The 25,047-nt window shown below is 41.3% G+C and overlaps 1 protein-coding gene across 1 annotated transcript in view; it reads left to right on the plus strand.

The window, feature by feature from the left end:
* Window positions 1-25,047, plus strand: part of NCOA2 (nuclear receptor coactivator 2) — a 354,595-nt gene that overhangs the window by 256,124 nt on the left and 73,424 nt on the right. Inside the window, exon 3 of the mRNA XM_063451336.1 lies at window positions 11,412-11,492. The gene's annotated coding sequence lies outside the window, so the exon portion shown is untranslated. The remainder of the gene's footprint in view (window positions 1-11,411; window positions 11,493-25,047) is intronic.

Below are 25,047 nucleotides of genomic sequence, written 5' to 3' on the forward strand. Positions count from 1 at the left end.
ACTTGCCAGTTATCCACACACCACATCATGCTGGTTAGACTATTTTATAGCCAATGTGGTACTATACCTTTTAGGGATTACTTTGTCTCTTGGCAAAGCCTGAAGATGACAAAAGTTGAAAATGAGGAGCTAAGTCGCCAGCTTTTATCCAATCCCAGCCTCCGTCACAATTGACATCTGTGGGGTTCGGCATGATTTTGTTTATTATAAGATGTCATCTATAGACTCTTGCAGGATCCTCCGTAGACCCCAGTGTTGTACTTTTGTAGCTAATGGCAAATGAAGCTCCAAGAGCAATGAAGACCTCTGAAAGTAGCATGGCGGTGGCTGCAAGGTGCAGCTCCAGGTAAATAAGATTACCTTCCAGTCCACCCCACTGCCACTGGTACTTAACCGAAGATAACACTTTTATATACCAAAATCTGCATAGCCCCAAAGTAACAGATCAGCTTTAATTTCAAATATGTAGCAATCCTGAACATTATCTCTTGGTGTATGCATGATGCAAAACAAATTAAAGGATCACTATAGTGTCAGGAAAACAAAGCGGTTTTCCTGACACTATAGTGCCCTAAGGGTGCCCCCACCCTCAGGGTCCCCCTCCAGTGGCGCTGAAGGGGTTAAAACCCCTTCAGCAGCTTACCTTTATCCAGTGCCAGGCTCCCTCTGCACTGGTGACCTCTCCTCCCCAGCCAACGTCAGCTCCCGAGTGGAGCGGCATGCGCGGCAAGTACCACACCCGCATTCAAACTGTCTATAGGAAAGCGTTTTTCAATCCTTTCCTATGGACGTTCTGCACGCTGGATGCGAATTCCGCATCCAGCATCGCAGATGCGCATCTAGCGGCTGTCAGGAAGACAGCCACTAGAGGTTGGATTAACCCTGCAATGTAAAACTATGTTTACATGTGAAGGGTTAAAACCTGAGGGACCTGGCACCTAGACCACTTCATTGAGCTGAAGTGGTCTGGGTGACTATAGTGTCCCTTAAACCATGTTTAAGGCACATTGCCATATTTTATAGTAAAATATTTAAAACACGTTTTGTACATACAGAAGTTTGAGGTGATTTAGGATCAGTGGTAGCCAACTAATTTCTCCAATGTTGGATTACAACTCTCACAGTGCTCAGCCTGATGCAGGCTAGTATTTTTAGTTTGTTTGTATAGCATCGTGCTACTTGTTAGTCATTAAAGAAACACTCAAAGTACCATAACCACTTTAGCATGCTGTTGTACTTATTCTGCAAGAGGGGCCTCTCCACCCAACCCCCAAGATACAGGTCCACATTCATTGGATGAGAAGCCTCAGCTGATATTCTCTGCCAGTCAGTACAGTCCTGCTCTGCCCAGCTTTATTCAGTGAAGCTATTCGAATCAAGAAGCACGTCTGTAGGCACAGGCTCCTGCTGTGACACAGGTAAGTTGTCAAATCGTTTACAAATTACACTAGGAAGCCACCAGGGCACTCCTGGCACCATAATCACTTCAGTGGACTGTAGTTGTTGTGGTGATTGGAGTGTTTCTTTAAAGATAAACAGGGGAGACATTATCCATTGTTTTATATATATATACACAAACTACAAGTTGTTGTTTTTTTCAAGTGGGGAAAAAATGTAATTCTATAATTACCTATGATACCTATAAACTTAAACGTTGATGCACTGTTTGTCTGTCTGCAGGAGCATCTAATTCATATCTGTGGGATCTGTTCTTAATCCATTAACCTATCTCTATCATAGGTTTGTGGAACATGTTTTTTATCCCCAAGAGTAGTTTCACTCATCAAATATGGTCAGTGGAACTGCTATGCAAGCTAATAACACCCAAAATGCAGCTGTCTTAAGTTTACACGTAGCCAGGTTCCCTTTTTTTTTTTTTTTTTTTTTTTGTATACCGATCAACAAAATAACTGCACACACAAGTTGGATGACACTGACATCTGGCATCTGATTGACAGGTGTAAGGGGATGGATTAGAGCAGCGTCATATATTTTAAATTCTTTATCTAAATATGTCTTCAGTGTATTTAGTACAGTAACATTTTAAAGGCCAGGCAATAGCTCCCCCTCCCCCACCATCTAATCTGAGATTTCTGCCACGTCATGCATAAACAAAGTATTTCCTTAACTATCTAAGTGAGCTTAAGAAAGGGTCTCTACTGTTTTGATGTAGCATATACTACTGGATGCATTTCAGGAGGATATTTGTGTATTTTATGGTTTCGGAAATCTAGAGTATGGCTAAGGGCTTACCTGCTTGGGATGGCCCACCTTGAGCAGTTGCTAAGATGAACTCAAGTTTAACATGTGATTACGTCTGTGTTTTGACTTTACCGAGATCAATGCGAAATGTGCATCTTGAGGTGTTAGACCTGGGGGATGTTTAGACACTATTTCAGTAGGAGTCCTGTTCGTCTTCCTCCACCTCCACTCCTCATCTGAACAGAGTCCCCCGTTTGAAGTCTGTCGAGTTGCGACTTTGTCACTGCTCAGCAAATGGGGATTTCCCTAAATATTGCTAATCTGGCGTTGAGTGTGCTTAGAATTCTCTTGAATTTCTCTGTAGAATGGATATCTAATCGTAATGCTCCATTTCTTTTTCTCTTTACATTATTTACTGATGTATTTAAACAGGGCTGGACATGAGTTTTCCAGAAGGGAACGGTTGTGGTGCGGTTACCCTTAGGTGAAAACAGTCTTCTTTCTTTGCCTTCGTAGATTGAAACAAATGTTGTTTTGCTCTGCTATACAACTGAGGCATAAACTCTGTCATTAGACTTGATCAGTGAGTGAAGTGTTCTAGAGAGTCAAAGACTCTGTTACCCGGTCTATACCATAGAGGCAAAGACTCTGTTGCCTGTATATATACCATAGAGGCAAAGACTCTGTTGCCTGTATATATACCATAGAGGCAAAGACTCTGTTGCCTGTATATATACCATAGAGGCAAAGACTCTGTTGCCTGTATATATACCATAGAGGCAAAGACTCTGTTGCCTGTATATATACCATAGAGGCAAAGACTCTGTTGCCTGTATATATACCATAGAGGCAAAGACTCTGTTGCCTGTATATATACCATAGAGGCAAAGACTCTGTTGCCTGTATATATACCATAGAGGCAAAGACTCTGTTGCCTGTATATATACCATAGAGGCAAAGACTCTGTTGCCTGTATATATACCATAGAGGCAAAGACTCTGTTGCCTGTATATATACCATAGAGGCAAAGACTCTGTTGCCTGTATATATACCATAGAGGCAAAGACTCTGTTGCCTGTATATATACCATAGAGGCAAAGACTCTGTTGCCTGTATATATACCATAGAGGCAAAGACTCTGTTGCCTGTATATATACCATAGAGGCAAAGACTCTGTTGCCTGTATATATACCATAGAGGCAAAGACTCTGTTGCCTGTATATATACCATAGAGGCAAAGACTCTGTTGCCTGTATATATACCATAGAGGCAAAGACTCTGTTGCCTGTATATATACCATAGAGGCAAAGACTCTGTTGCCTGTATATATACCATAGAGGCAAAGACTCTGTTGCCTGTATATATACCATAGAGGCAAAGACTCTGTTGCCTGTATATATACCATAGAGGCAAAGACTCTGTTGCCTGTATATATACCATAGAGGCAAAGACTCTGTTGCCTGTATATATACCATAGAGGCAAAGACTCTGTTGCCTGTATATATACCATAGAGGCAAAGACTCTGTTGCCTGTATATATACCATAGAGGCAAAGACTCTGTTGCCTGTATATATACCATAGAGGCAAAGACTCTGTTGCCTGTATATATACCATAGAGGCAAAGACTCTGTTGCCTGTATATATACCATAGAGGCAAAGACTCTGTTGCCTGTATATATACCATAGAGGCAAAGACTCTGTTGCCTGTATATATACCATAGAGGCAAAGACTCTGTTGCCTGTATATATACCATAGAGGCAAAGACTCTGTTGCCTGTATATATACCATAGAGGCAAAGACTCTGTTGCCTGTATATATACCATAGAGGCAAAGACTCTGTTGCCTGTATATATACCATAGAGGCAAAGACTCTGTTGCCTGTATATATACCATAGAGGCAAAGACTCTGTTGCCTGTATATATACCATAGAGGCAAAGACTCTGTTGCCTGTATATATACCATAGAGGCAAAGACTCTGTTGCCTGTATATATACCATAGAGGCAAAGACTCTGTTGCCTGTATATATACCATAGAGGCAAAGACTCTTGCTACTCAACAAGATTTCCCCTCCTTTTCTTATTCTCTGCTCATTCTGAAACACCTGGATCTTGAACTGGTCTGGCTCCCAAAATATCCTTTAACCTAAGTCGGTTGGCAGAGCACTTTAATACTGATCTTTCTTTTTAGAATCGGCAGCTGCCTTATGTAAAATTAAAAATAAGAAAATGTTACTCCTTCAGCTTCCCACCTACTGTTATATAAGGTCTAAAGATATTTCAGAATTTTGTGTCTCTGTCTGTGTCGCTGTCTGTGTCTCTCAACTTCAATTATATAACATAGCATTAATTATATTTTGTGGGGAACTTCCTGGTAATTGTGTGTGCAATAAATTGCACGCTTCTTTCAGATCGTTTTATAGGAGCGTATGCGAACACAAGTACTACATTTTAGTCACTAGACTACCTGTTCTGCCACGTTTTTTTTGATCTACTGATCTAAGGAAAGGCATGACCCAGCAGTGGCATTGGAATTACATCGCAATGGGAAAAATATATTTATCTAAACACTAAATCCAGAAAGATAGCTCCAGTTTAACAAACACTTTTCTCTTCGTGGTTCCTACAGTGTGATAAACATGCTAATGTACTGAATATCCAATGTTTGCTCTATTCTAAGATGACAAACTCCTGAATCACCGCAGACTGTAGATGCCTGCACAATACAATCACTGTGTGTAAATACAGTGCTTCTAATGCAGCCAGTTAAATAAAAAAAATAAAAAAATCCTGTTTGCTTTGATTCAGTCTTGCTTCTTATATCCCATTACCTCCAGTAGTGTTTTGTGCCTGATCTGAATGTACTTACAATTAATATGACTTGGAACACTTACATTATTTACTAGTACTTTAAGGGTTACTACAGCCTACACGTAGAGCAAGGAATCTGTATGTGAAACAACGCCTGTACAGAGTAATCTCCACTTGTGTACCAGGTTCTAGTTGCACCCCGGTAAACATGACTAAGGCGGTCTGCAACTCTGTTTTGGACTGCCTAATGTTGGTTCTGTGCTAAAATTACATCTGTTGTTGACACGCACTGTGCGCTGGTGACAGATGTAAGCGCGTTCACTTACCGACAGGACTGTGAGTGTGCCTGTAACATGAAGCCCTCTTTCCCTTCCCTCCCCATCCCATCACATCACATCACATTACATTATCAAATGTATCCATCCTTCCGTACATCCTTCCCTTCGTTCCCTTTTACATTATAGTATTAAATTGAACCCTATATCTGTGGCGCTCCCCTTCCCCTACATTTGTTTGGACCACGGACTATTAGAACACATTGGAGAGAACTTGGCCTACCCCTGGATTCAAGCTAACACTTGGAGGTTCATTCTTTTGCAGCAAGCCTGCACATTCTGCAGTGAACTCTCACCAAAGCAGAAGGTTATTCAGTGAGTGATCAGCCCCACCGTACTTTCTATGGTATTGCTAATCAATGCATTGTGGGCACAACAAGGTTTTTTTTTTTGAGCTGTAGTTAAATTGACATCTTTCATCTGATGACTGCGAAGATCTCCAAGTCATGACATCATGTAGAGCAGTATTTTTGGAGCAGAAAATGAAACTGTGCAGGGTAGGATTGAGAGTCCACAAGGTTTAGTTACGGAGCAAAAAAAAAATAATTTAAACAAGATGATTTAATTAATAGTAACTTAAGCTACACATTGCACTAATGTTTTTTGCCTGAGTACACCTTTTAAACCCAATTCCCAAATGGATGAAGTTACAAGGACATAAATCTGTACCTTTTTGAAGATGTTACTTGAGTTTTGCGTTTTATTGGTGATCACTGGTACTGAACGAACAAGGGTTAAACATTTTCTTGACTTATTGTATTTCAAGTTCTATCAATTCCCGTTTTTGACTGCTGCTACAAAAGGACTTGAATGCCAGGTATTGGTGATAATGGCTTGAGTGATGTCCTACTGCTTTCAGAGCCAATAAGAGGCTTGGTTTTCCAAGAACTTTGAGCGTGATACTTTGCTCTGTTGATATAAGATGCCAATTGAGAATTGGCATGGATAGTATTTGCTGCAGTGTGCGATCAAGCAACGTAATGTGTGGTTATTAGGGGATTTGTCCTTCTAGCCAATGTTAGTGGGAACTTGAACTAGCTATAGTTTTCTTGCCTGTTGTGTGTAGGGTTAATTAAATAAAATATTTGGCAAATATTATTTAAATAGATGACTCGTTTTGGCAGTGGAGGCAGGTAAGCACTTCTGGTAATGAAGATTAATTAAGAATACAAACCATATAAAAGAAGATTCCAAGCTGAAATTCTTAATGCCATAGAAAATAAACATAAAATTAGTGAATTATAAATAAATGCATTAAAGGACCACTATAGTGCCAGGCAAACATACTTGTTTTCCTGGCACTATAGTGCCCTGAGGGTGCCCCACCATCAGGGTCCCCCTCCCGCTGGGCTATAGGGGGAAGAAGGGGTTAAACTTACCTCTTTCTCCAGCGTCGGGTGGGGAGCTCTCCTCCTCCTCTCCACCTCCTCGGCTGAATGCGCATGCGCGGCAAGAGCCGCGCGCACACATTCATCCAGTCTCATAGGAAAGCATTTACAATGCTTTCCTATAGACGCTGGCGTCTTCTCACTGTGATTTTCACAGTGAGAAGCACGCAAGCGCCTCTAGCGGCTGTCAGTGAGAGAGCCACTAGAGGCTGGATTAACCCTAATATAAACATAGCAGTTTCTCTGAAACTGCTATGTTTATAGAAAAAAGGGTTAATCCTAGATGGACCAGGCACCCAGACCACTTCATTAAGCTCAAGTGGTCTGGGTGCCTATAGTGGTCCTTTAACTGTATTTCTCTAGGTTTTGCAGCTTCTGCAGGGAGCTCTGTCCAGACATAGAAGTGACTCAAACTAGCATGGTGTTATGGCTTTCTATGGCAGCGCTGACTTTATTCTCTGACTCTTGTAACAGCTGTGCTTTGTAAGCCTAGCAGGGGTTTCAGGGAGTATAAATTTGTTGAACTACAACTCCCAGAAATATTTGCCGTGCATGAACTACAGCTCCATTATTGAAGAAAAAGGCAAACCTAGCAGCTTAGAATGGAGGGGCAAAATAAATTGTTTGGCTTAAAGGATCACCATAGGGTCAGGAACACAAACATGTATTCCTGACCCTTAGTGTTAAAACCACCATCTAGCCCCCCTAGGCCCCTCATGCCTCCATAAATTTAGCAAAATCTTATTGTATTCAAGCCTGAAGCTATAGATCTGCATGCTGTTTGCCTCAGAAAAAAACAAGCTGTCTGCTGACATCATCAGAAGTGGTAGCCTGATCCAATCACGATGCTTCCCCATATAATTTGCTGAGACTGACAAAGAGGCAGATCGGGGGCAGAGCCAGCATGATTCAAACACAGCCCTGGCCAGTCAGCATCTTCTAGAGATGAATTGAATCAATGAATCTCTATGAGAAAAGTTCAGTGTTTTTCTCTGAAAAGACAGTGTTTACAGCAAAAAGCCTGAAGGTAATGATTCTACTCACCAGAACAAATTCAATAAGCTGTAGTTGTTCTTGTGACTAGTGTCCCTTTAAGGAAATAGTTTAAAAAAATAAATAAAAATATCTCCCGGTCATTCAACACCACATGTTCTCAGTTACAAACTCCATTCTCAAACCGCCATATACTTGGCTTTTATGGTTTCCTACGACCCAGAGAATTGACCATCACAGGATGGGAATTGGGTGGCGAGACCGGGTATAAGAAGAGTTACACTAACAAAGAAGTAGTTTTTTTTTTATTATTATTATTTTTTTTCAATGGAGTAACTCTAACCCCTTAAGGACCAAACATCTGGAATAAAAGGGACTCATGACATGTTACACATGTCATGTGTCCTTAAGGGGTTAAGGATTTAGTGGGTCACTCCTTGCTAATATTGTTATACCACTATAGCTTTTTTTCTTTTGAACTCCATAGGGATTACAGTATATAGCTCTACACTGGCAATTAATTAATCCACATCGAGAACAAATCCTGGAAAGGTGTGTACGGCAGGGGCGTATTAGCCGCGAGGCAAACAAGGCATTTGCCTTGGGCGGCATTTTCCAGGGGGCGGCAAAAAAAGCCGCCCCCCAAACGCCCAGGGCAAATGTCTTGTTAGCCTTGCGGCTAACAGACATGCTGGATGGGCTGGCTGTTAGGCGTGGGCGGCACTGGCGAGGGAGCACTTTCCCCTGAGCTCTCTGCTCAGCTCCCTCGCGCGCCGCCCGCAGAGTGAGGCTGGGAGCTGGAATATGACGTCATAATCTGGCTCTGCCTCCCAGCCTCACTCTGCGGGCGGCGCGCGAGGGAGCTGAGCAGAGAGCTCAGGGGAAAGTGCTCCCTCACCAGTGCCGCCCGTGCCTAACAGCCAGCCCAGCAGCCCGACCGACAGCCCCAGGAAGAGGGAGAACTGCCCCCCCCCCCCCCCAGCATTCCTAAAGGTAAGGAGGCTGGGGGGTTGTTAAATAAAAAAAATAAAAAAAAGTGAGTGTCTCTGCCTCTTAGTGTGTGTCTGTTAGTGTGTGTTAGTGTCTGCCTCTTAGTGTGTCTGTCTGTCAGTGTGTGCCTGTCTGTTAGTGAGTGTGTGTGTTTGCCTGTTAGTGAATGAGTGTCTGTTAGTGAGTATGTGTTTCTGTCAGTGCATGTGTGTGTGTGTATTTAGAATGCGGGGCAGGGTGGAAGGGTTGGATGGGGGTGGCGCGTGGAAGGGTTGGGTGGGGATGGGGCGCCTAGGGCAGCACAAAACCAGGATACACCACTGGTGTACGGTTGCAGTTCGGTTTCTTCTAAGCAATCAGAAATCTCCATTGGTTTTCAGTTCTCTAGCTGCTCCTGTTGTGCAGTATATTTAGAATAATCTACGTTCTTTAGACCGGTTTATTGAATATTTGAATAATAGCATATTTACCTTACTGCTCTCATTCTTGGGAACTATCTTGGTTAAAATATGTCTACTCGGTGGAGTGTGGTGATATGGTTCCTTGTGTCAGACTGAGATATACGAATACAGGGTGGAAGACCATCACCCAATCTGCAAGTGAGTTACTTGGGATAGACTATGCATAGTTTTCTAAACTAGACTGGAAAAAGAATGTGCTTTGCAGCAGGGTTTGGTATGAATGTATCTGACTGGCTCTGGTATTTTTTGTTTAAAAGTGCACTTTTAGCTCCATAACTAATACAACTTATGGTAGAGATTGAGTCTACGGGTGATGTAATACTAGGCTTTGGTCTAGCCATTTTTGAGTTTCCTGCACTGTCCACCGCACATTGCTTTCCACAGTTTTACAGATTTGCACATTGATCAGTGCAGTTACAGAAGGGGGCATGTTTAGGGCTTGCGGGGAGTCCTGGTTTCTATAAAACATTTTCAAATAGTTTAACAGAAGAACAATGGGCGGCAGCCATAGAGTCCTAGCACTGAGCTGTAATAGTTATTTTGCTTACAGTGCCCCTTTCCTGTTCCTTAATGTGTTAAATGGGTAGCCATTGTTCTTTTTGAGGTACTTGAACAAAGTAGTATTATGGGTTCTTGTTTGTCACACTGCATTATATATGACCACTAATAACATTTGTAACTCTGCTCCTAAACCATGGCTTGAAATATCTCTTTAATAGTCTTAAAGGGTTAGTCCAATCACAATGACAATTTCAGGGATTTGAAGTAGTTATGGTGCATGGAGTCTGTATGTGCCGAGATTTGTTTTGAAACGCTACATATACAGAGTTTAACCCCTCTCCCGCCAGAGGTGTAACTCCACTTCCGGCTATGTTATAGGGGGACAAGTGTTTTGGTCTTTTTTTTGTTTTTGCACAATGTGCACTTCATGGCTGAGAGCGGTCAGCTGATGCTCTCAGCCAATAAATAGCCAGTGCATTGGCTTTTGGCTTCTGCAAATCTTCAGAATAAGGAAGCACGTCATCATAGATGCTTGGAGTCTCTGTGTCCGGTGGTTTGCCCCATAACTGGGGAACCAGTCCTGGGCACTCCTGGAAACCTCATTACATCAGCTACAGTTGTTAGGATGCTTGGAGTAACCCTTTAAGTGTCAGGGGTTTGGGCTTTGCAATGTGTAGGAGAGATCTCTGGCCCTCAGGGTGTTAAAGGGACACTCATGTAATTGACGTGGTTATGGTGCCTGGAGTTCCTTTTGTACCGTCCCCTTGCTTAATTTGAAACCGTTTTCGAATTGTACTGTTACTGTGAGTATTTTATATTTTAAAACTATGTCTCCCGTCACTCTCATCCATGGAGTTAGACAGTCATGGTAGAACTGCAACATTAAAAAAACCTTTTGAAGTTATTTAAAAAATGTGTGATATTGTGACCTAAAATGTTGTAATAAATTGTTCCTTTCAGTCCTTATTGAATAAACCCCCAGTGTCTGCTGGGATGTTTGTGAAATATGCAACCTCTGTTCTGTTTGACCTTAAATTGACCAAGGTCATTTAGATAGAGATCATTCTAAAACACCGTGTAACCCTTGATGCGGTATTATTATTATTATTATTCATGCCATTTTATATAGCGCCAACAGATTCTGTAGTGCTTTACAATATTATGAGTGGGGGGATTTAACAATAAATAGGACAATTACAAGAAAACTTACAGGAACGATGGGTTCACTTATATGTGAACACGTTGTTGGTAATGGAAACAGAATAGCATTTATCTCGATGCCTTATGGAGGAGGTGCACCGTGCAGCTCCAATGTATAGTCACTGTTACAGCAGCTAAGCAGCAAACACTCCAGGCTCCTAGATGGACTGGCATTTCACATTGTCAGCATTGCATGATCAAAGTTCCACTTCCCAACCTTTGCACCAGCAACAGCAGCCTAATACATTCCAAGCTTGCATCCCATACAAGGACATTGGGGTTTATTCACAAACTTGGAAATTATAGAGAAGTCGTCACCGGGGGGGGGGGGGGGGGGGAGAGACTGTTTCCAATACAGATGTTTTGATTCCCCCTTATCGACATCTCTGTTAAGTGAATACACTGTAAATTTAGTTTAGTTTTGATTTGGCAATTAAGGTTCAAAGCTCCTATCAATTTTTTTAGTAATCGTTTTTTAGTAAAAAAGTATAATTTCTATCTTTTTATTTATGTTTTTTTTTTTCTCACAGTGTTGGAGAAAATGTCTGAATTTAACTCTTTATACACCTGCATGAGTAGCACTATAAGGGCTGTTCCTGTATAAGGCAGAGGTGAGTTCACAGATGTACATTCTAATTCTGCTTCACTTAACTTTTGTAATCTTCTTAATTTCTATAAATGACTGTTAATCAAAACTATTTTATGGGAATTAACAATATTTTACATTTATCCTGGTTGTGCTATAATGGCCATTTTGTGGAACATGCAGAGTCTGGGGTATTACTGCTCTTAGCAAATAATCATGGCTGCTGTTCTGGGCTGCTTCTTAAAGAGACATGCATTGCTTTAAAATAAATGTATAATTCAAAAGCAATAGGCGTGCGCACGGGGAGTTCACTCACCACTGGACCACCAGGGATGGCAGCAGCACGGTCCCCCTCCCTACAAAAGATAAGAAGAGAGGGGGGCTATTAACTAAACGGTCCCCCCATCCCCACACAATACCCACACACACTAACAACCCCCATTACACTCACACAGCGCTCCCACACAGCACAGTGTATGTATGTATGTGTATATATATATATGCGCGCAGCGTGTGTGTTTGTGCTTTAGTTGCCTCTCTCAACAGGCTGAAAAAAGCAGGCAAATGTTATGTTATTTTTTTGTCTTTTACGTTCACCTGCTTCTTCTTATATTTTCCACACCCACTTCGGGTGGCAATGATCTGACCAATCTGAGTCCCATCTGTAGGATGCTGTAAAAAGTGCATTGGGCATGTCTGACAGTCACACTATAGAGTGCTCAGGCGGCTGCAGCATTTGAGTGGGCGGTGCTCCTGGTGGCTCCCCTCCCTAAGGGGCGACTGCCTAAGTTGCCTACAGCAAGTGCCTGCCCTAAATCCACGCAACTGATAATCAGCCTAGCTATAATTTTATCTGCCATATATGCAATGATAGTGATTACACTCTTGCAAAGGAAGTTAGTCCACACAGTAGGGTAACAAAATGATACTCTACCACTGTTAAATACGTATCTTCAGCCATCAATGGTTATGTCTGTCTGGTTATATCAACCAGTCAAAGAACTGTTTGTTATATTTAATGTTTTATTGTTTGAAGTGAATTGTCTGTCACTCTCTTTATTCCAGATTATTGGCTACTGGGTTTACACTCGGTATTAAAGATGTTTACATTTCATAGTAGTGGTGTTAGAGTGCTTTTGCTGTTATCTGTTGTATGGCACTTCCTGTTGTGATTTAATTTTTTAAAGGAACACTATAGTCACCTAAATTACTTTAGCTAAATAAAGCAGTTTTAGTGTATAGATCATTCCCCTGCAATTTCACTGCTCAATTCACTGTCATTTAGGAGTTAAATCACTTTGTTTCTGTTTATGCAGCCCTAGCCACACCTCCCCTGGCTATGATTGACAGAGCCTGCATGAAAAAAAAAACTGGTTTCACTTTCAAACAAATGTAATTTACCTTAAATAATTGTATCTCAATCTCTAAATTGAACTTTAATCACATACAGGAGGCTCTTGCAGGGTCTAGCAAGCTATTAACATAGCAGGGGATAAGAAAATCTTAATTAAACAGAACTTGCAATAAAGAAAGCCTAAATAGGGCTCTCTTTACAGGAAGTGTTTATTGAAGGTCGTGCAAGTCACATGCAGGGAGGTGTAACTAGGGTTCATAAACAAATGGATTTAACTCCTAAATGGCAGAGGATTGAGCAGTGATGCTGCAGGGGCATGTTCTATACACCAAAACTGCTTCATTAAGCTAAAGTTGTTCAGGTGACTATAGTGTCCCTTTAATTAGCATCTGTATTGAAACACAAGATGGAAGGAGCCAAATAATGATTTAAAGAGATAAATAATAGAAGTGAGAGAGGCTGACTTTACTCTTTTTATCTCTTTTCTGTTGTTTGATGGTTTAATAGCCCAATGCTGACTTGACATACTGGGATATTCCACTTGGAATTAATCACAGTTTTGGATACATGCAAATCCTTTTTATACTTCAGTGCACCATTCTGGTCACATCGTCTCCTTTTATATAGTATCGATAAGGAGATGGGTCGACATGTTTGGTGCCTTTAATCATTTGTATTATTAGGAATTTTCATTATCATGAGTCCTGTCCCACCTTAGATCGGAATCCAACTAGTTAATACACAGGATCTACTTCATATAACGCTCATAGTGGCCAATCACACAATAAAGCCAGTTATGTGCATTTCCTGACAGACCTGTAGTGAAAGGTATAGGACTAGCCTTATAAGGCTAGGATCAAGCATGTCAAATTCGTGGCCCGCCCGCGAGTTTGACATGTTAAGGCAGAGTAGGCACCTGCTCTCCCCACATTGCAGGTGTCTACTCTGCTAAAATTTACCCGGCTGGGGAGGAGAGGTCCCTGGCGGCAGCGAGGGAGCTCAGTCTTCCTGCTCCTCACTGTTTCCTCGCCAAGCTCTATGTAGTGATGCCGGGTGCCGGACTATGACGTCATTCCGGCCCGGCATCACTAAACTGTGCGTGTGAGGAGCAGGAAGACAGCTCCCGAGTGAAGATCCCCACTGGACCCCAGGGAGAGGCCCCACACCAGCTCCCAAAGGTAGGGAGCAATAAAGAAAATGATGTGAGTGTGTGCAAGAATGTGGAAATGTGAGTGTCAGTGTGTGTGTGAGTGTCAGTGTGTGTGTGAGTGTCAGTGTGTGTGTGAGTGTCAGTGTGTGTGTGTGTCAGTGTGTGTCAGTGTGTGTGTGTGTGTTAGTCAGTGTTGCGAGACTGGGATTTAGTACAGTGGGGGGGGAGACTGGGATTTAGTACAGTGGGGGGGAGACTGGGATTTAGTACAGTGGGGGGGAGACTGGGATTTAGTAAAGGGGGGGGGAAGACTGGGATTTGGTGCATATGGGGGGGGGAACTTGGATTTGGTAGAGGGGGATGCTGTGTTTTTTTGTTTTGTTTTTATACTGTACTTTTCAAAACAAACCCAAGTTTCCTTTTTTTTTTTTTTTGCGGCCCACATAAACGTAAACCTTGTTTATTTGGCCCGTGCTAGCCTTTGCGTTTGACATGCTTGGCTAGGATTTTTATGTATATAGTTATCATGTTAATTTTTGTTACAATTATCTTAAAATTGTGGCCATTGACCATTTATTTTCATAGGATACTGGTTTATATCCAGGGAATTTTTTTTTTCTCACTTGTGTGAGAAGACTTTGACTCTTTCACTTCTTCCTACATTTATTAGGGGTTAAGCCCTGAGACGCCCCTGGAGTGTTTCACTGGTGTACCCTTTCTGTGACTGTGGACACACTTAGATGCACGCGTTGTCCAGGTGTCCTGGTGTGATCCAGCCACAGAATCTTTGTGCTAAATAATAGAAGGTATCTGTCATGAAATGATTGAGAAAAGCATGGAGAGTTTTTAAGTTTTCATTTTCATAGCTAAAATATGCCTCTGTGCCTTTGAAGAGAGAGTTGTTTCTCAATGACATTTAGATTTTATCTTGAATATTTCTGGCATGTTCATTCCCCAGAATGAGTGGATATTTCCTTGTAACAGTGATTGGGGTGGGGGGGAGGTACTTTTTCGGGTTTAGTCAGTGTGCATGGTTTGAAACACTTCGTTTCTGGTTATACAATCTGCACAGGAAGTTTCAACATGCAAGTCCATCTTAGATATGTACTGTAAACATTACCGCAAAGTGGACTTTTACTGTGGCAAATAGAAGAGTTCCTTCCTCTTTGCATGTATTAATTGCTTACAAATAGAGTATTGCCGCATTACTTTTAAATCTTTGCTTTGTGGCTATCAGAAGTATAGACATTTTTTTCAATACCCTGTATATAAATAATGTTATCTTCTAATTCACATGTTTTTTCCACCACTGCATGTGTTACTTTGCAGGCAGGACGGTAGTAGAGGCATGTCTGATATGCACACACTAAAAAGAGAAGTGCTTGTTGTATACAATTACTAAATTCTTTTCAGATAGGAATCATGAAAAACCTGTTCCGTTGCTGGCTCCTACTTTGGTCCAATAGTCCTAGAACCTTCGTAAACACCTGCAGCTTCCGTTCTGTGCACGCTGTTAATCCAACAATTGTTGGTGGGCTGCAGTGGCATGAGCCAGTTATTGGAGGTGAAGAGTAACACAGGTGGCATGACCCTAAACCTTGTCCCATTTGTTTGCATTCAAACAGCAGAACAATTTTTGTCATCGGTAAAACAAGCTTTGATCCTGCCAAGTGAATATAGTTACATAGTTACATAGCTGAAAAGAGACTTGGGTCCATCAAGTTCAGCCTTCCTTTATCTTTTTTTCCCCACTCGAATCTGTAACTTCGAACTAATATTATTGAATTTATGTATTCCAATAATGTAGAATAACTATTTAATCAAAGTATTTTACTATGAAATTATTACATTTCAACAACAATCTCCACCACTGATATAAATTTATTCAAATTAAACAGGAGCTGGGAAACTTGCCCCAAAATATATATTTTTGTTTTGCGGTTAGACGGATTCCTATTCTCAAACATATTTGACTTGTTCATACCTGTCTGGGCTTCTTACTCTCTTGTGTCTTTTGCTTATATTGTCCTTCTAACTCCAGGAAAAACGTTTAACCACACAGTGGCTTCTGTGTATCTAATTTAATACCTAATACTTTCATATCTATCGAGAAAATAACATTCCCTCTTTCCTGCCCCTCATGAAAGAGTGTGTGCATATGTGGACAAAAGGTATTGGGACATCTGACCTTTGCACGAACAGGGACCTTTACGACATGGAATTCTAAATAAATAGTAATTAATATGTAGTTGGTCATCCGTTTGCAGCGATCACAGCCTCCACTCTTCTAGAAAGGCATTTGTCAAGATTTTGGAGTGTTTCTGTGGGAATTTTCGCTCATTCATGCAGGCATTGGCACTCCAGATGTCTTTGACTTCACCTCCCATGATGCATTGCCAGCATTATGGATGCAAGAGCATTATGGGGGATGTAGTCCATAACATCTGGAGTGCTGAAGGTTGCCTATCCCTGCAATAGAGCATTTGTGAGGTCAGGCACTGATGTTGGACGAGAAGGCCTGGCTTGCAATCTCCGTTCCAGTTCATCCCAAATGTGTTTGGTGGGATTGAAGTCAGGGCTCTAACACCTGTAACAGATCCCCTATACTTTGGCTGAATATATCCATTAGTAGTCTCCCGAGTACCAAGTGCTGCAGTGATTATAGCTCTTCTGTTTCCAGCAGAGTAGTGATTAGAGCTCTCAAATCCCCCAAACATTAACATAGACTTCATGAAGGGGTAAAGCAAATGTGTTTAATCCAGGCTCAATGGCCTTCTTTTATACAATACAGGGACACCGTAAACACACCCATAACACTCCCACACAAAACAGGATAATCCCTCCCTGGACCTGAGAGGAGACTAGTTACATGCAAACTTTTAACATACTCCTCCCCTGTGCCTGAGAGATAATTACCTGCGCACACAAATATATAATTGAATTATCGCTCAGTACAGAAACAGGCAATATAACAAAACCTCAAAAATACCCCCAAAACACATAAACCCCCTATATAAGTTACATCCCATGATAGCCCCGATCTGGGTGACCAACATATTCGAAAATCACCGAGATCGGTTCAGGGGTTCCTGATTTTCATGGAAGTCAATTATTTGACCAACTGTGCACATGGTCCTATGCCCAAAACAGTTCAAAGGAATCTGGGCTAACGGTCGGTCTCTCTTTCTGGAGTACAAAAGTACATACATAAATCACATGAAAAGAGCCATTTAAAGTGCATTGGGCTAAGGTAACATCCCCAGGACGTACTTGAAAACCAGAGTAATCTGAATGTACTTTTTCTGGTTAAATACTTTGTTGTTGTTATTATTATTATTATTTCGCCAAGTCCCCTGGTGGTGACATTGCTGCGGGGGTCAGGAATAGGTGAGTTTACTTGCCGGAACCTAAACGTTGCTGGTGCCACCAGTGTTCCTGCGGGGTCCTCTTTGGCATCGACGTCCCTGCTGTACACTTGCGCATGCACGAGACTACAACATGAGGTCTATGAACACCTCAATGTTCATAGACGCAACCAATTCTCTGCATCTGTCACTTTTGACTGCTGCAGGGATTGACTCTGTAGCTCTGAGTAACTTTTAGGCTCGCCTACTATTGCAGTATTTGAAAATGTAAGCCTGTACTAAATCCTTAAATTCCTAAAATTTCATCCATATTTACAGTTGCATTGAAACACTGTTTTAAGTTGGTGTTACTGGGTAAAGGCTGGCTGTTTTCCTCCCTCTTCTATGGTTTGAATAGGATTTATGCTGACCCAGAAATGACCTGCAATCATTTTCCGAGGCAGGAACTACCCCATTTCCCAAGACACCTAGTAATGTAGCCACCGGTGTTACTGCTTAAGGCGAGCACTAAAATTAACCAAGAAAAGACATGTGCCTCTCAGTGCTCACACCATGCTCTTTTAGCTTTTGATACCTGTATCAAGAGAAACAAAACTGTGAAACAGGCATGATTTCCTTTCAAATGAATATTTAAATATTTTTGCAATCATCTGCCATTTTCTATTAGAAAAGCAAACAACATAATGCTACAGAAAATGTGCTTTTACTGTCATAGAGATGCTCAACTGTTTTCTGCTGTTATTCTACAGCAGAGACAGAAACTCGTTTTAGACAGGATTTTATTAAGAATGGATGTTACACAGTTAATCCTAAATGTGGATTTTTAAAGTGACACAATGGGCATCAAAACAACTTTAGCTTAATGAAAAGGTTTTAGTGTATAGATCATGCCATTGCAGTTTTACTGCTTAATTCTCTGCCGTTTAGGCGTTAAATCATTTTTGTGTCGGTCTATGCAGACCTAGCCACACCTCTCCAGCTGTGATTCACACATCCTGCATGAAAAAATGGTTTCATCTTCAATCAGATGTTAACTTTCCTTAGAAGATTTTATCTCCTGCTCTGTAAACTGAACTTTAAAGGGACTCTCCAGTGCCAGGAAAACAATCCGTTTTCCTGGCACTGCAGGTCCCCTCTCCCTCCCACCTCCCAATCTCTGGTTGCTGAAGGGGTGAAAACCCCTTCAGTGACTTACCTGAGACCCCCGCCGATGTCCCTCGGCGGTGGTTTCGGGTCGCCGCCGCTCCTCCTCTTCATTACGTCGGCCGGTAAGCGAGACTGATACCGCCAGCCGGCCGTGGAGACATAATGCGCATGCGCGGCAATGCCGCGCATGCACATTAAAGCTCTCCATAGGAAAGCATTGAAAATGCTTTTCAATGCTTTCCTATGGGGATTTGAGCGACGCTGGAGGTCCTCACACAGCGTGAGGACGTTCAGCGACGCTCCAGCACATGAAGCAGGAAGTGCCCTCTAGTGGCTGTCTAGTAGACAGCCACTAGAGGTGGAGTCAACCCTGCAAGGTAATTATTGCAGTTTATAAAAAAAAAAACTGCAGTAATTATAGTTGCAGGGTTAGGAGTAGTGGGAGTTGGCACCCAGACCACTCCAATTGGCATAAGTGCCTGGAGTGTACCTTTAATTTCACACTGGAGAATCCTACAGGATCTAGATGACTGGTAAAGGGACACTCCACACCCCTAAAGCATATGTTCTCTTTTTTCATTTTGCAAAAAGTGCAGATTTCAATAGAATCTGCCACTTTTATAAATTAAAATGGATTTGGCTTCCAAGCAGGTAACAGATAAGTTTACTTCCTGGTTTGGTTAGCTCAAGAGGCAGCAACCGCCAAGAGCACCTGCATTGTAAAGACTTCTCATTGAGCTGCATTGGGAAGTTTGTGATTGGACAGCCACTGAAAGTCAGGGCGGGGTTAGCCTGCAAAGGCTGCAGACAAGAAAACTGCAGCTTTTGCAAGTTATTTTTAGTTATTCCCTCAATGAAACATTGCTAAATGAAATGCATGCATTTCTTTAATTTAGGGTATCTCTACTAAACAATTATTTTTTATTTTTTATTTGGGCAGTGGAGTGTCCCTTTAACAGAGCACAACATAAGAAGTTTAAGCATTTCTCTTTAGGAAGGCTGTGCAAGTCACATGCAGGCAGGTGTGGCAAGGGCTGCATAAACAAAGTGATTTAACTCCTAAATAGCTAGGAATCAAACATTGAGACTTCAGGGGCATGAGCTGTACACCAAAACTGCTTCATTAAGCTAATGTTCTTGTGGTGCCTATAGTGTTCCTTTTAATAAAGTCTAGTACAGCTCTTTTTGGCTCACACCTTTCCTGTTTTTTCAACATCCAATTAACTGGCATGTTTTACCTCATTGGTCACTTCATTTCCAATCCACGTAAGTCAACATATCTAATTGTAGAGACTTAAGTTCCCAGCTATGCACATAAGGATCATGCATTATAAAAAATCTGCTTCTGTGCCAGTACCCAGGTCCCTTACTGGGAAACTGCTCCCAGGCCGGGGTGGAATGTAAAGCTTCTTCTATTCCTTGCTACATTTCACAGATTCTGCTCACGCTCTGCCTTTATTTACTACATCCCATTCTCTAACATAACTCAGAACTCACAGGAAGGTGACTGGGTACAATCTCTCTTTTGGGCATACATGCTACACTAATGCTTTAATCGTTTTATATAAATATTATTAATTGCCTGCTTTTTTCTTAAAGGGACACTTTAGATAATTGAAGTGGTCTGGGTGCAATGTCTCGTCTCCCTTAACCCTACAGTGGTAATTATTGCAGTTTCTGAGAAACTGCAATAATTACCTCCGAGGGTTAACTTCTACCAGACAGCCACTAGAGGGACTACCTGAATTGAAATGGACCTTTTGGTCCGGTATGTGACGCTCGCTCTGCATGAGGACTTCCAGCGGCAGATTTTTCCCCATAGGTAAGCATTGCATAATGCTTTCCTATGGGGAAATCCTAATGCGAGCACGGCCATTGCCATGCATGCGCATCAGGTCTCTTACGCCGGCTGACGGATTCAAATAAGTGACTGAGGGTTTTTTAAAACCTTCTGTGATGCGGGGGGGGGGGGGGGGAGGAGGGAGGCACTGTAGGATTCTATAGTGCCAGGAAAACTGCTTTGTTTTCCTGGCACTATAGAATCCCTTTAAACACTTTTATGCATATTCCCCCATAATGTATGGAATGGGTAGAGTAGATAAGTTACATTTTGTGCGGTGTTTATTGAATTCTCAAACATGCCCAGTTGAAATAGCCACTGCTAGGTATGCTTGCCACATCACCAGGATGCATATTGGCTCACTAGAGCCATCCCTATTGCCTTTACCCCTCTCTGTCTCGCTTGCCTACTTTGCCATGTTTGGGGAGATAAGCAAGTTTTCTTTCTTAGTTTTATTACATCTCTCATTTACCCATGTTGTTTTATCTGATGCGTCCATTGAAAGCTATGGCTGAGCAGTGATTGGTTCACTGCTGCACACGAAATGCTCAGATCAATGCCAGAGTTTCGAAGGATTTTCTTGAAATAACGGATCTAACATTTTAATTTATTTTATTTTAATCCTTTGGATATGCATTTAACTATGGTGACAACCAATGGAGACTTTTTTTTTTGTAATTCACATTTTTGTGTGCAAACTGTGAATAATCTTCTTAATTAATATATTATGAAGCCATTCTCCGCACTGGTTGTCATCGTCGGTGATGTTGATCTTCAAATCAGACCGGTTTAAAACTGTCTGTTTTATGGCAGTAATGACTTACTTTGGCACTGTAAATATTTGTTATATAATATTAAAGCTAGCTACTACTGGTTTTATGGTCACATTATTTATGCAATTACTTTTTACACTTAAAAGTTTTCATGAACTCAGGATATCGTCTCTTCCTATCCTGTTAGAAAGGGAGGAGAAATAGGAAGGTAAATATTAGCAATAAAGGTAAATAAGGATGTATAGTCATCTCTCCTTCTCCAGAGCAATTTGTAAATAGGTTGTAATGCTTATGGTGCTTATTGGTCCCTATTTTTATGTTTGTTTGTTAGGTCGTTGTTTTTTTTTTTTTTTTTGTGTTATATGGTTACTAACCGATAGTTTAATAAGAACGAAAATAATCTGCTTTAATGATTTGGATATCTGATGTTGCACATAAGCGTGTGTGTAAATGTACACCCTTAAAGTTGACATCGCTGATCGCCAGTATTTTTGCTGATGTCCTGTCCTCTTTTATATAGGATAAATGTGTTTTAAAAAAAAAAAAAAAAAAGAGGGGGAGAGAGAGAAGAAACAAAAAACCAAAACAAGCGTCTTTTCATGGTGTGCTATTCTACCTCTCTGGGGCCCCAGGGAGCAGCAGGGGCATTAGGAGTATCAATAGGAAGCATGTGAGGGGAGTGCAGTTTGTGCAACACAAGGTCCACATGGTGTCATTGTATTTCTGTCCTATTTTGTGAAGAAAATTATATGGGAGCTTTTCCTTTTTTTTTTTTTTTTTTTTTAAGGTGCATCTTTTAAAATCTGCAGTGAATGAAAGGTAGAACTACAACTCCCATGATGCTTTGACATCCTTAAGACTTGATTTAAAGTGCCTTTCAGGAATTTGCACATCCAGCAATTTGCAATTACATAGGTAGACAATATAGCCCAAAATCTAAAGAGAGGAATTAAGCGGTTAACAAAAAATGCTTTTGTTTAAATCGAAAACTGATTTGGTTCATTGTAGCCTCCCCCCCCCCCCCCCCCCCCCCCCCCCCCACTTCTCCTGCAGCAGCCTCAGCACAGAAACAGGAGGAATTTTCGAGTGTCCCTCCCTGTCTGTAAAGGGGGAGGGCATTGATCTCCCAGGCTCAGCACTTACCAGGGATTTGTATACTGGTTTGCCAGCTGTCACTAGGACTAGAGGACACAAGATAAGCTCTATGAAGGAATGTTCTAACCCAGCACATACTTTGCTTGATGTTGGGCACTTTTTGGTGAATACCTTGTTAACCCTTCACTGGTAGTGCAACATATATATAATAATATCCCAAAGCTCCTAGTTGTTCGTTCCACAGCTTCTTTTAATAACCACGCATTATTTTAAATGGAATTTGTGTGTCCGGCACAGGCTTCAGGCACGGCTTCCTGTGTGATGGAAATTATACTCTTGTTTTTTGTTTCCTAAGGAACGTCTCACAAATCACAAGGTACAGATGCTGCAATTAGACCCAGGCTGACTGTCTTGATTGGTAGTGACAACCCCACTTCCTTCAGGCTTGGGCAGTGATGCCAGTCTACTAGAGCAAATCCAGTGTGTCTGTCTGTACCGCACCCCAGTGCCCTGCACGCTATTTCTGCCCTCTACGCTTATCATTTACACAGTGAATATGGAGCATTGCGTGTATTGCTTTACATAGGGGTTAGTCACTAAATGGTGTAGTGTGGTGAGCCAACAGCGGAGTTGTAATAAAGCCCATTATAGGAATGGTGGTCAAGGTAATCAAATTGCTTAATCGGAAATTTTGTGACCTAAATTTCGCAACTTAATTGTTGATTCACTTTCTAGTGAATAAATACTATGGCCCACGCTTTATATCCCATTCTGATATTGACTTGCTCAGAATGGTAGGGTCTCCATGAGAGCAGCATTTATTTCATTGTGCTTTTATTATGTTTGATACCCAAAATGGAATAGTAGTTTTCTATCCATCTATAGCACTTTTCCTTCGAGAGCACTGGGATGTCCGCATCATAAGGCCAGCCAATGATGCTCTTCTTTTAGTTAGCATCACATTCTCAATTAGTCTCCCAGGGTCCAAAATAGCCACTTCCATTTGGAAAAAATGTCATATTTTCATTAGTTAGTAACATTACATTTTAATATAGATGAGTAGGTGTAATCATTTCTATTGGACATAGTATAAAAAAAATTAAAAAAATAGAAACCAGGTAACAGAGCTGTTTTTAAAGCATTTTGAGTGGAACTGGGGTACTTACACGTTGGTTTTATGCTCCGATTATCGAACATTAAAGGACTACTCAAATGTCAATGACCACTTCTGCTTTTAGAAGTCTGTATGTGCAGTGTTTCAGCTTAAAGGGCCACTATAGTCGCACAGAGCACTTCAGCTCAATGAAGTGGTCTGGGTGCCAGGTCCCCCAGATTTTAACCCAGCAACTGAAAACATAGCAGTTTCAGAGAAACGGCTATGTTTACATTGCAGGGTTAATCCAGCCTCTAGTGGCTGTCTTCCTGACAGCCGCTAGAGGCGCTTCTGCGACGCTCAATGCGAAAATTTCATTGAGCACGCAGACCGTCCATAGGAAAACATTGAAAAATGCTTTCCTATGGGCGTTTTTAATGCGAGCGCGACTCTGAATTCGTATCCACTCGACAGCTGACGTCGCAGGGGGAGGAGAAGGTCACCAGCTCCGAGGGAGCACGGCGCTGGATAAAGGTAAGTGACTGAAGGGGGGCCCTTAGGGTGGGGGGACCCCAAGGATTATATAGTGTCAGGAAAACGAGTTTGTTTTCCTGACACTATAGTGATCCTGTAAAACGCTGCACACACAAAGCAATTTTTTTTTGTTGTGTCAGAGCTAGTGATACCACTAGCACACGTGGTTTAGGCAGCCTGGATTTAATTGGAGCTCAGAATGATTCGCTGTGCCAACAGACAGGGCGTGGAAACAAGTAAAGGAGATCCTTGTCGGAGTGGATTCCTTTATTTATTTTTTATTTTATTAAAATGAAATTTTTAGCCTAAAAAAAAAATAAAAAATAAAATAAAAAAAGGAAGGTGGACAAGATTGATCGTGCCAAATAGGGTATTCAAATCTAAACTAAGCTAAAAAATTTTTTAAAAAAATCTCTATATCCATCTATATATAAAACAAGTTTTATAGTAACCTTTCAAGTGGCAAAGATGTAGATATTGATACATTGCAACGCCTCTCAAAGGAGTGAACTTTGGTTATCGCTTACCACTTGTTCTTTTAGTTTATTCGTTTATGCCTAAATTTACCAAAGTGACATTGAAAAGAAAGGAGGTAAGTATAAAACGCACTTATCTCTGCCCCACTATCGGATGATAATCATCGTTCCATGATTCTGGTACGTGCTAATGCACTGTGTGTACGCTTCTACACCAGAAGAAAACAATTTGAGTAGGGTGCCAAACACATTCTTATTAATATGTTTTTAATAGAAAAAAAGCACAAATGATAAATATGTCTGGTTGGCTTTTTGAATGCGTCATTACCCATCAAGCCTTCATTCCTCTTTAAACATTGAAGATTATATTGAAAGTAACACCCTTGGAAATCCACCCACCTGTAACCTGAAAACGTACAACTTTAGTAACCTTGGTAAAGCCACAAAATGATCTGAATCTGTAAAGACTGAGCTATATTAGAAATGACTAAATGTCATTTTGTATTGAGATCCCTATAATTACAATGGTATAAAAGGTAATTATCATTTTACTGAGCTCTTGTTTTTATCTTCACAACAAGCAAAGGAAGTTGTTAGCAAATGATCTGATGTCACAAGAATGCCTGCACGTATATATGGATATACATGGATCTGCATGTGACCGTTTGGGCAGTGCACTCACTCCAGTGTTATTGAAGCTGTGAAATGCCAAAGCTCTCGTCTCTTGTAATGTGTGTACGCATATGAATATTAA

This window comes from Pelobates fuscus, chromosome 4 (assembly GCF_036172605.1).
Source record: "Pelobates fuscus isolate aPelFus1 chromosome 4, aPelFus1.pri, whole genome shotgun sequence".
In the NCBI taxonomy this organism is placed as follows: Eukaryota; Metazoa; Chordata; class Amphibia; order Anura; family Pelobatidae; genus Pelobates; species Pelobates fuscus.